Here is a 13,224-nt window from a genome sequence, read left to right as displayed (position 1 = left end):
TACTTAAGAGTAGTTTAGACATCATAATTACAGTGTTATGATATTCTGTGTTTTTCTGTGTACTTACTGTTACCAGTGAATTTTGTACCTTTAGATGATTTCTTATTGCTCATGAATGTCCTTTTCTTTCAGATTGAAAAACTCCCTTATCATTTCTTGTAGCATGTGTCTGGTGTTTATGAAATCCCTCAGGTTTTGTTTGTCTGGGAAAGCCTTTATTTCTCCTTCATGTTTGAAGGATATTCTCACCAGATAAACTATTCTAGAGTAAAAGTTTTTTTTTTCCTTCAGCATTTTAAATATCTCATGTCACTCTCTCCTGGCCTGTAAGATTTCTACTGAAAAGTCTGCTGCCACATGTATTGGAGCTCCATTGTATGTTACTTGTTTCTTTTCTCTTGCTGCTTTTAGGGTTCTTTATTTTATTCTTCACCTTTGAGAGTTTGATTATTAAATGCTTTGAGGTAGTTTTGTTTTGGTTAAATCTGTTTAGTGTTCTATAACCTTCTTGGACTTACATATTGATATCTTTCTCTAGGTTTGAGAAATTCTCTGTTATCCCTTTGAATACACTTTTTTTTTTTTTTTTTTTTTTTTGAGACAGAGTCTTGCTCTGTCACCCAGGCTGGAGTGCAGTGGCGCAATCTCGGCTCACTGCAAGCTCCGCCTCCCGGGTTCACGCCATTCTCCTGCCTCAGCCTCTCCGAGTAGCTGGGACTACAGGCGCCCGCCACCACGCCCGGCTAATTTTTTGTATTTTTAGTAGAGACGGGGTTTCACCGTGGTCTCGATCTCCTGACCTCGTGATCCGCCCGCCTTGGCCTCCCAAAGTGCTGGGATTGCAAGCATGAGCCACCGCGCCCGGCCCCCTTTGAATACACTTTCTACCCCTATCTCTTTCATCTCCCACTTTTTAAGGCCAATTATTCTCATACTTGCCCTTTTGGTCCTATAGGTGTGCTTCATTGTTTTTTACTCTTTTGTCTTTTGTCTCTTCTGACCGTGTATTTTTAGCCAGTCTTCAACTCACTAATTTTTCTTCAGCTTGATCTATTCTGCTTTTAAAGACTCTGATCCATTCTTTGGTATACCAGTTGCATTTTTAAACTCCAGAATTTCTGCTTAATTCATTTTCGTTATTTCAATCTCTTTATTACATTTGTCTAATAGAATTTTGAATTCCTTCTTTGTGTTATCTTGAATTTCTTTCAGTTTCCTCAAAACAGGTATTTTGAATTCTGTCTGTTTCTCCAGGATGGTCCCTGGTGCCTTATTTAGTTCATTTGGTAGGGTCATGTTTTCCTGGATGGTCTTGATACTTGTAGGTGTTTGTCTGTGTCTGGGCAGTGAAGAATTAGGTGTTTATTGTAGTCTCATTCTGGGCTCATTTGTACCCACCTTTCTTGCAAAGGCCTTCCAGATATTCAAAAGGACTTGGATATTATAATCTAAGCTGTATCTGCTTTAGGTGGCATCCGAAGAACAGTAACACTGTGGTTCTTGCAGACTTGTAGAGGTATTGCCTTGATAGTCTTGGACAAGATCTGGGAGAATTATCTGGATTACCAGGCAGAGAGTCTTATTCTCTTCCGTTACTTTCTCCCAATCATACATAGTTTCTCTCTTGTTCTCAGCCTCATGAAGCTAGCAATAGAGTGACACAAGCATCTCCTTGAACACCACCAGAAGGACTGTGGGTCAGACTTGAAGCCAGCACAGCATTAGGTCTTGCCCAAGGCCTGTTGTAACCACTCCCCCTTACCCCAGGTGGGTCCAGAGGTGCCATCTGGGAGCCAGGGAGTAGAATCAAAAAGCTTAGAAGTCTCCCTGGTGTTCTATTATACTCCACTAATTTGGCACTCACACCACTAGTTGCAGTCCTTCCCACCCTTTCCTCCCCTTTCCAAAGGCAGGGGATCCTCACCCCATGGCCACTCCTACCACAGGCCCATGGGGAGTACTGCCAGACTATTGCCAGTGTTCCCTTAAGGCCCAAGGGGTCTTCAGTCAGCTTGTGGTGGATGCTGCCTGGCCTAAGACTCACTCTTCAGAGCAGTGGGCTCCCTTCTGGCCCAGGACAGGTCCAAAAATGCCATACAGGAACCAAGTTCTGGAATCAGGGACCCTAAGATCCCACTTGGTGCTCCACGCCCCTGTGGCCAAGCTGGTACCTAAGGTGCAAGACAAAGTCCTCTTTACTTTTCCCTCTGCTTTTCTCAAGCAGACAGAGTCAGCACAGCTGGGAATGTGCTGAGTCTCTCTTGAAGCTAGCAAGGCTCAGAGGCTCACCCAAAGCCCTCAGTGTGGTACCTAGGTATCTCTGCTTGTTATGCAGGGCCCAAAGGCTCTTCAGTTAGCAAGTGATGAATCCTGTCAGAACCAAGTCCTTCCCTTCAAGGCAGTGGGTTCCCTTCTGGCCCAGGATGTATCTAGAAATGTCATCCAGGAGCTAGGCCCTGAAAAGAGGGCCTCTCAACTCTGACCGGTCCCCTATCCGGCTGTGGCTGAGCTGGTATCCAAGATGCAAGACAAAGTCCTCCCCACTCTTCCCTCTCATCTCCTCCAGAAGAGGAAAGGGATCCCTTTTGGAGTTTTGAGTTGTGCGGCTTGGGGTTAGGAGAGGAGTGATGCTAGCACTCCCTTAATCACCCCCACTAGTGTCAAAGTATGTTGCATGCCCCCCGAGTCCACTAGCTCTGGGCCCAGTTCAGCACTGGGACTGTCCTAGGAGTTGCAGTCTTTGTGGCATAGACTGCCTTTCAAATTTATTTAAAGCCTCAGAGTACTTTAGCTTATGGTTGCGAGGTTTTCAGAAAATCAAGTTTGGACCGCTAGGATTGGTGATTCCCCTCTGGCTAGGGCTGGTTTAAATGTTTCCTCCGTGGGGAGGCGTCAGCTGAGTTTGGTTCCGTTTTGATTTCTGCTATAACAGGGCAGCATTGGGTTCAGTGCCTCACAATTGCTGTGCTCTCCCTCACCCCAGAGGATAGACATGCTTTCCTACTACACTGCCACTGCCAGGGGATAGGGTAGGGGCAGCACCAGTGATTCAAGACTGTTTTTCCCGCCTCTTCAGTGCCTTATCCAGCAGTATGAAGTTAAATCCAGGTATTGTGAGTCCTCGCCTGATTTTTGGTTGTTATGAATGCGCTTTTTTTGTGTAGATAGTTATTAAATTGGTGTCCTGGAGGGGATGGCAATTGGTGGTCTTCTATTCTGCCATCTTGTTCCACCCCAGGTGCTGTGCATGTTGATTTCTTGCTGTGTCCCCCCCAACAATACACACACACACTCTCTCTCACTCATATCTGGATTTCTTTCACTCTTTCTCCCAGACCAAATAAGTATCCATTGTTTTCATTAATATGATTATCTATGTAGATATTCACAGATACATCACTTTTAGTTGTTGTGGTGATCACTGTTTTGTTTCTTATTTGCTTTTTGTTCCATGTGCCTATCCCTAAACTCATCAGACGCCTCTTGGCAGAAGTTAGACACCTCTTGACAGAAGTTAAACACCTCTCAGTTATTTTTCTTGGTGGCATCTCTCTTGGAGCCCTCCATTTTTCAGGCTCATTCTGGACTGTGTGCTCTCTGGACCTGCTGCACATCTAATGTCCTGGCATCTCTCTTAACTATCATGCTTGAGATTTCCTTCATATATCCCCTGTGTGGGATTTTATGTGCCCTGGATCCAAAGGCATTATTTTTCTTCAGCTTTCCCAGAAGAGAACAGAGATGGTTAAATTTATGGAATTTTGCATGTCTCAAAATGTCTTTATTCTTATCTCACATTGATTGATTTAGCTGGGAATTGAATTCCAGTTTGAAAATTTTTTTGCCTCAGGGTTTTGAAGGCATTGCTCCAATATCTTTCAGTTTTCAGTGGTTGCCATTTTCTCTGTGCTCCTAATTTTTCAGTATTGGAGCACCCTTAAATGATCCTCTAACTTTTTACACTTTTCTTTTATGTATTGTTTTCTTGAAAGATTTGGAGGCAGTTTTCTCAACGCTCTGCCCCAAGTAACTTAATGATATTTAAAATTATCTTACTCTTTTCATTTCCAAGATCTCCCCTTGTTTCTTTAATTTTTTGTTTGTTTGTTTTGTTTTGTTTTTTGAGATGGAGTCTTGCTGTGTCACCCGGGCTGGAGTGCAGTGGCACAATCTCAGCTCGCTGCAACCTCTGCCTCCCAGGCTCAAGCAATTGTCCTGCCTCAGCCTCCCAAGTAACTGGGATTACAGGCATCTGCCACCACATCCAGCTAATTTTTGTATTTTTAGTAGAGACAGGGTTTCACCATATTGTCCAGGCTGGTCTCAAACTCCTGACCTCAAGTGATCCACCCACCTCGGAGTCCCAAAGTACTGAGATTGCAAGCATGAGCCACCGCACCCAGCCTTCTCTTGTTTCTTTGAACATTCCTTTCATATCCTCTTTTTCTTGGTTTGTGAGTGCGTATTTTTTCTTCTCTCTGAAGCCTTCAGTTATGTTAGGCACAGGGCAACTTGAAAAGGTGAAATAAGTGTGCAAGAAGAGAAAGACTACTCATGTTTAATTCTTGTTACAAGTTTTGTTAAATGCAAGATAAAAATTCTTCACCTTTTTTATTTATATGCATTTTTCTATGTTACTCTCATTCAATCCATTTTCTTTCTTAGTATTTTTAATAGTATCTTGACTTTTCTTACCCCTTTTGGATGAGTGACTGCACTTCCCTTTTTCAACTTGTAGAACAACATAAAAGTTAGAGAAGAGAACTATAATGCATTAAATCAATAAATTGTAGGATCATTTACTCCCAAAATATACGAAGCAGGTAAAAAAAGATAAATGCATAAATGGTCCGCTGTTCATGATTCAAAGCCAAGACTTTGAAGTGCATGACTAAAGCATGCCCTTAACGTAGGCATTCCTCACAAAAGCGCTGAATAAAGTGCTATGCAGTTATGGCTTTAGTCTTTGGAATGTAGGACATCTCACCCTCAGCTCCTCAGGGGAGTTTTCAGGACCTCTGTAAAAAGGGGTTTGGGGACATATTTACCAATACCACTTACTGTAATTCACTTTTGTGGTGGTTTTCTTTATGTCCAATTTATGCCATTTCTCCTTTCTTGCCACATTCACATTAATTTTCATCTAGGCTCTTTAACTTAATTATGAGTGCAGAAGAATTGTCTCCCAACTCTTTGACCTTTCTATATCTTAACAATACCAAACAAGTGACCTTTATAATTTCGTTTAAACAAATAGCTCATTTTAACTATTTTAATCCTTTCTATCAGGAAGTTCTACTGCATCAATAATGTACACTGTATTCTTCAAGGTATCCTATACTTCTCTCTTTTCCTAAAAGGGCAGGGTTCCTGCGGATTTCTTAACTTGCTTCTCATGCTTCACTGTCTCCTCTCGTGGCATCATTTACCATAAGCAGTACCCATCATTACATGCCATTTCATCATATTCTGAATATTAATATTCTCTACTGCCCTGTATTTGTTCATACGTTTATTGTAAATAACATTCTTATTCTTCTCACATAGGATGCATAATGAGTCCTATAATCAAATTTCAGGGGAGAAACACTGATTCTTAATATGGATTTAATTTTTCTAATTGATTCAAGTGATATTAGTCTTATAATCTTTCTTTTAGTTTGTTGTTTCATTTTTATTTCCTAAGGGGTGTCCTTATCATAAAGTAGATGTGTCAGATAGTGAGTGATGTGAAGAATTGTCATCATGACATTATTTTCATATATTCATTTGATGTGTTTTCCTGAGATTTTGCATGATAGTCCCTAGAGTTACGTTTCCTGTCTCATATTCTTCCACCTTGCTTATATCATGTTGATTATTTCCCTCTATACTTCTGTTTGATAAGTCTGTGGGTTTTTTTTTTTTAACATCCATTCTTCCATTTCTTCAGTGTTTTCTGTCCATTTGCCTACTGTGAAGTTTTATCTTGGTTTTATTGCCTCTTATCTATCTAATATTTTATGCATGTCTCAGGGTTTGTTCATGCCATTCTGTCATTTTTATGTACCTCAAAACCTTCAAAAGCATGATTACAACTCAGGAAAACATGAAATTCTTTTCATAAATAAATGCATAAAAGCATATTCAGTTGTTATTTAAAAAAAAAAACTACCTATTACCTGTCATTTTCAATATTTAGTAATCAACAGGCCTGGTTTTTGAGTGGTCATTACATGCAATCAATTATTAGCTAAAGTGGACACACACACATGTACACATACTCACACACACACACACACACACACACACTGAACTAAACCTTGAGGCAATACACCTAAGTGTTTTTTAGACAGAAATACTAGTGATGTCTAGATTTATTAAGCAAGTTCACTGTGCACCAGTTACCAACTTATCTCAATAAGGCAGAACACACTCACGTGCCACAGGTTATATGAAGCAGATTGATTACTCACAGGTAGTAAGGGACAGAAGTTTATGATTCTTTCTGAGCCAGCCTCCCAAGGCTCAGGAAAGCTGCCTGGGGCTGATAGTTTCCTCCACACATGCCCAGTCGCACCACAGCTGAGGGATCCAGAAAGTTAGCATGCCCTGGGTTATATACCTTAGTGGTGAAAGAACTTGCTGTGCTAAAGAGTTGAAGGACATCCTGTTTCTAGGGGGGACTAGGACAATGCCAAAGCCATTTCAGCCAGTTCCTCTCTCTGTACGTTCTTTCTCCAGTTATTCTTGAGCGCTACAGGTGAGAAAGCGCGGAGAATGGTTCTGCAATTTTCAATCTCTTTTTTTTCTTGATATTTCTGTATTTAAATATAATTTTATGCTTCTCAAAATTAGAAAGAGCTTTCCCACTGCTATCACCTCATTTTAGAGCTACAGCTAAATAATGTCACATTGTTTCTCATGTCAGAAATCTTTGGTTAGCACCAGAAAGTTCAATATAGCTTTTCCAAATTGAAAGTCTGTTGGGCCAGGCACGGTGGCTCACGCCTGTAATCCCAGCACTTTAGGAGGCCGAGGCGGGCGGATCATGAGGTCAGGAGATTGAGACCATCTTGGCTAACACGGTGAAACCCCATCTCTATTAAAAATCCGAAAAATTAGCCCGGCATGGTGGTGGGCGCCTGTAGTCCCAGCTAATCAGGAGGCTGAGGCAGGAGAATGGCGTGAACCTGGGAAGCAGAGCTTGCAGTAAGCCGAGATCGGGCCACTGCACTCCAGCCTGGGTGACAGAGCAAGACTCTGTCTCAAAAAAAAAAAGGCTGTTGAAAACATGCATTAAGCGATGCCTAATATTAAGTGATACGTCATTTTTGAGAAGATCTTGCACTTTTAACACATTTTTATGTTTATGATTAGTCTTTATTGCTGTAAGAATCCATGCAACAAACTTGATCATTTGTGGCAGCTTTATTCACTCGTTTAGATTCAAAGCCTTTTCTTATGGATATGGCACTGTTTTTTCTGAAGGAGGAGGGTTTGAATTTGCCATGTTTTCTTATATGATTTTTGTCCTTTACTGTTATGAAGCACAAAAGCCAAATCGTTTCGTAGTCTGACATGTAGTTTGAAATCAAGTAAAAACATTTTTATTGCTGATATGGTTAAATTGTACTTAATTTTTTAAAGTGTCTTTTAGAAACATATTTAATTTACTTTTACTTAGTTGCTAAATGCATTATATTTTTCACTTTTCATCTACTTAATGTCAAATGATTTGATAATCCATGGATTCTATGTGACATAATTTCTTAGGTTGTCTATTAATAGTGAGAAGAAAGAAACTTTTTTTCCATTCATTTTGCCTGATTAGCAGTACAAGGAGACTTCTAAAATGAAAAAAAAATGACAATAGATTTAATCAGAGAAACAAAACAGATCTCATCACATTCATGTCAGCCCTCTTCCATCAAATTAGAAAGAACATTCCTACTTATATTAATACAGAACACATTCATTTTTATATGATATAGATCACTGTATTTTGTTGCAGATGTAACAGACAGAATTACAGCTGCTCTTTATTTGATCATCTAAAGATCCAAAGATGTTTAAGGATTCAATTTGCTCAGTCTTCCCCATACTGTCATTTGTTGTTTGGAAAGGAGACTTAATTTGCAACAGATAACAAAACTATTTGTCATTTTGCAGGTTTGCCAAAAATAAATGAAACTATTAATTATGACATTTTTGAGCAGCTGTTAATAAATTGGGATAGGGTAACTATTCATTAGAGTACCGCTTAATGACACAGGCTATATTTGTTTAATGTTGCTTTTCCCAGAAATGTATCAACAAAATTAAGTATATCAACAAAAGTAAGTGATGCTTTATTTTAATGATTTAAGTTGTCTATCCTACCTTAGTAAATTTAGGATTTTAAAACAAATTCTCTTTTGTCATATTTTAAAGCAAATTCTCTCACTTGACATTTTATATTTTATATATTTTATATGTCCAAAATAATGGTTTAAAACTGCTTTTAAACAAACTTTAAAAGTAAAATTTCTAGTTTATTCTCATTTTTTCCTTTCCATACCTAAAATTAGCATTAGATTTTATTGTTGTAAAAAAAGTTTAGCCTTTCAGATAGAAAAATGTCTTAGATTTTTTTATTCATTCTTATGTATGCATGAATGAATAGAAAGTATTCATATATTTGCTTTAATTAGAATGTATACTTTCTATATTTGTTTAATTGGAATGCATTTAATTACATATATTCCAATTAAAAAGAAAGCTCAAATGGCATCTAAGTATAGAGATCCTTAGAGTAGACTAATTGGAAGCATACCACATATACAACATAAAATGGTTTTTAAGGGATTTAATTAATCTATTTTACTCTATATAACCAAATTATCGTATTGTATAAAACTACACTATTCTCAGATTGCCAGTTCTCATGCTTCCTGTCCTTTTGGCATCCTGAAATTCTTCCTTGCCAAGATTGTAAACTAATGATCATAGAGAGTTATTTTAAATTGTCATTATACTAAATAAAATTAGTTATGAGCCACTTAGAATTTTGGAGGGTGCTTTTCAGTTTTATATAAAAAGCCCACACAGAAAAAAAGGAATTTGACATTTAGAAATAAGTAATATGCCCAGTGGGTGGTAAATAAAACAAAAACAAAACACTACTACTAACTAGTGAAATTCTTATTACTTAGATCTTCTCTTTTTCTGGCAGATGAACTAGACATTTTCAAATGCCGAAAAGTATGCACAGCCTCTCATCTCTAGGATTGCAGTTGAATTTGGCCATGGTCACTAAGGATGGAAAATAGTTAGCATGTGAAAGCTGTTCGTGACCCTTAACTGAAATGGATTTATGGTCTAAAGTCCATTTCCTTAAGGACAGGTGTTTGTTTCACAGTTGGCACTCTCCAAATTGGTCCTGTGATTAAATGGGCCTGGACACAGAACTAACCTTTAACTCCCAGAGATGATTCTCCTAGGGAATGATTAGGATAGACCTGCAGGCCCATATCACAGCAGCTTGTATCACTACTGCAGCCTGGGTTATAACTTCATTATGGGTACATTTGGGGATCTGTTAATCCAATGTGTATGTGCCAGAATACTTCCCAAAACAAACAAGCAGTCCTAATTTATTAATAAGAGAATCACTCTAAAAATTAATATCTTAAATCAGCAAAATAATAAACAACATCTGCTGCTTGATCATTTGTACCTTACAGTCCTCAGGAAAAAACCTATTAAATTCATCTGCCACACTGAAAGTACTTTCAATTTTAAAATACTACTTTATGTCTACTGAAATCACATCAACCCTTGAATATTTATGGCTCATAATATAACAAGAATTATTCTGCAATCTAAAAATTTAATGCATATATAAGTATAATTAGAATGTTTTACTTAATAATGAATAAAATATTCAAATATCAAATATTTGGCTATCATTCATTTTAGATAATTTTCATTTCCTTTCAATTTCAGGAACAATTTAAAAATAGTAAGATAATGTCCTAAGAGTTAGAACTATGTTTTTAGAAGAATCAATTTCTTTATAATCAGTACCTTTCCTTTGCTTTTTTTGTAGAAATAATTGTTTTTCAAATTGTTTTTCATCATTCCTTAGTGATTTGTTTGTATACCAAGATATTGGTGGGAATTTACCTTTGTTTATTTCATATACTTCTGATCACTTCCAACTCATGCCCAATTATATTACACTAAATTAACATAATTCAACAGATGTTGATATTTAAATGTTTTCTGGCATTCAAGTCTTGGACAGCTGTCTTTGAGCTTGGGGAAAAGGCAAACATTTAGAGTTAAATGCTGAACATATGCTTAAATTACTAATTAGAAAGATGGAATAAAAACTATGTATTATCCTTTCTAAGGACAATAAACCTCAGATAAAGATTTTTGTAATCTTTTTAAATCAAGTTACAGTCCAGGTGTCTATGCAGACTACATGATTTAGACCTCATGGATAATTTAATTTAATTTCACATTTGGTCACTTAAAAATTGTGAAGAGTCTCTTTCATGAAGCCTTGAAAAAGCTGTAATGACTTATACTGGCAATCTTAAGGATCGAAAAGATGATTTTTCACTTACATTGTCAGGATGATGAAAGCAATTTTTAACAATATTTTATCATAGAAAATTTTATTATATACAGAAATACAGACAAAAATATAAACTCATTGTGTCTATTAACTGACTTAGATAATTATCAATGTGTGGCAAACCCTGTTTCATCTGTATCCCCCCACCCCCCAACTCCTTTATTTCAACTGAAATACATCAGTGTGCTTCTCTAAAAGGTAACAGCTTCTTTAAAAAAAAAACGAAGTCTCAGTATCATTATCCCATCTATAAAAAATAACAATAATCTCTTTATATATGAATATGTATATATGCAATTGATATTTACATTTCCTTTATTGTTTTATTGCATTATAATCTCTCAGATTCCCTTTGATATATAAATTCCCCTTCTCCAGCTCTCTCTTCTCTCTCTTTCTCTTTCTCTCTCTCTCTGTGTGTGTGTGTGTGTGTGTGTGTGTGTGTGTGTGTGCGCGCGCGTTCCTTGACATTTCTCGGTTGAAGACATCAGGTGTTTGGCCTGTAAAGTTTCTCACATATTCACATATTGGAATGTTGCTGATTTTCTCTACATGGTGTCATTTAACATACTCCATTGTCCTCTGTGTTTCCTGTAATTGGTATTTCGATCTAGAGAACTGATTAGAGATTCAGGTTTGGTGTTTTGTTTTGTTTGGCAAGATTGTTCCAAAGGTGGTACTGTGTACTTCCCTCACTTATATCTCTTTCCACGATTTATTTGCCATGATGATTATTGCCCAGATTTATTCATTAAGGGTTGCAAAATAGTGCTGTGTTAATTCTTTTAATATGTTCTAGTTACTTCTCTTGAAAACTTCCTCCTCTCCAACTACGTGATTACTTTAAGGTACAGCTCATGCAGGGAAAGCAAGAGAAATACTTGATTCTTTCCCCTTATTAGATGTCAGTTTTCAAAATGAATTGGTTCCTAACATTTTCCAAAGGTGAACTCACTGATTTAAACACATTTGATATGTTTCGTCCATTAGTTACAATTCTAATTGATGCTAAAATTGTCCCATCTGTGGCCAGTGGGATATTATTTAAGTTGTGTGCTTCTTTGCTGCCAGTCTTTGCTTTCTGGTATGTTTACATTTTCTAGGCTTTTCTTGGACCTTTTCTGGCTTAGACCAGGAGTCACCCACTTCTCCAAGAAGTGCTGATTCCTTTACTATAATAGGAAATAGGTTTAGAAACCACAGTCTGGATGTTAGGAATGTCTGTGTTTCTAGGCCTTTTCAGATAAATGAGTTAGGATTCTTTTTTTTTTAAGAAAAATTATATTGGTTCATACTGATAGTTCCAGTTCAAATTCAAGACTTTATTGTTTATACTTTCTGTCATTGATTTTAATCTTTTTCCAACCATATTGAAAATATTACATCTCAATGACAATGGAATACTCATTTTGTTTACCCCACCATACACAGACAGCAATCTCAGAATCACCATACTATCATCACTACCAGTACAATAATCACTAAAAAGTGTTTTTTCTTTTTTCTATTTTTATTTGGTACGTACTATTAGTATGCTAGGAATATGCAGTCATTTTCCTGTGTTTTAAAGTAACTTGAAATAGTTTCTGAGTATAGGTATACCAATGTATAATTAGTGTCATTTTCAGCAACAGGTTTCTTTTTAATGTATTTAATTTTGTTTTATAATAATATACAAATACTCATGGGATCCACAAATTTTCACAAGCAGTTATTTTCAAAGAAGTCTCGCTTCTACCTGGTTCCCTCCATTTGTTTCTTCCCCAAAATGGGTTTTGTTTTGCTTATGATGTATCCTTTTTTTTTTCCTTTGAGACGGAGTCTCACTCTGTCACCCAGGCTGGAGTGCAGTGGCATGATCTTGGCTCACTGCAGCATCCGCCTCCCAGGTTCGTGAGAGCGATTCTCCTGCCTCAGCCTCCTGAGTAGCTGGGACCACAGGCACCCGCCACCACACCTAGCTAATTTTTGTATTTTTAGTAGCGACGGGGTTTCACCATGTTGGCCAGGATGGTCTCAAACTCCTGACCTCAGGCAATCCACCTGCCTCAGCCTCGGAATGTGCTGGGATTACAGGTGTGAGCCACCGCGCCCAGCCGATATATCATTTCATTGGCTTTTGTTTCCCTGTTTTTAAGAGAAGCAGACATCTCTCTCTCTCTCCCTCTCTTACGACCTTTACCTTTCTTTTTCTCCTTTTTCTTGCCCTCATTCTCAGTCTGGTATACCATTGGACTTTGAAGAAGGCTTTTTTTTTCTAATGATTACCTGTTTATTATTACCTCTATATAACAGTCTTAGGCCCTTTCCCTTCCTCTTTGAGGCCCCTTGCTGCTGGTTCCCTACTGTGAGCAATATTGAAGTTAGCTGGCCTCATGTGCCCTCCTTTCATTTGTTAATATCTATAAGACAGTCAGGGAATTTATTTTATTTTTCGTATATACTTTTTATTTTCATCCATTTTTAGCCAGGCATGGTGGCTCATGACTATAATCCCAGCACTTAGGGAGGCAGAGGCAGAAGGATTGCTTGAGCCCAGGAGTTTGAGACTTGCCGGGGCCATATAGAAAGAACCCATTCTCCACAAAAAGGAAGAAAGAAAGAAAAAACAAGTATTT

At 37.7% G+C, this 13,224-nt stretch overlaps 1 protein-coding gene across 8 annotated transcripts in view; it reads left to right on the top strand.

The window, feature by feature from the left end:
- Window positions 1-13,224, top strand: part of GPATCH2 (G-patch domain containing 2) — a 189,005-nt gene that overhangs the window by 139,523 nt on the left and 36,258 nt on the right. The window lies entirely within an intron of this gene.

This window comes from Hylobates moloch, unplaced genomic scaffold (assembly GCF_009828535.3).
Source record: "Hylobates moloch isolate HMO894 unplaced genomic scaffold, HMol_V3 SCAFFOLD_18, whole genome shotgun sequence".
NCBI classification, from domain to species: domain Eukaryota; kingdom Metazoa; phylum Chordata; class Mammalia; order Primates; family Hylobatidae; genus Hylobates; species Hylobates moloch.
This window is presented reverse-complemented; position numbering and strand designations above follow the sequence as displayed.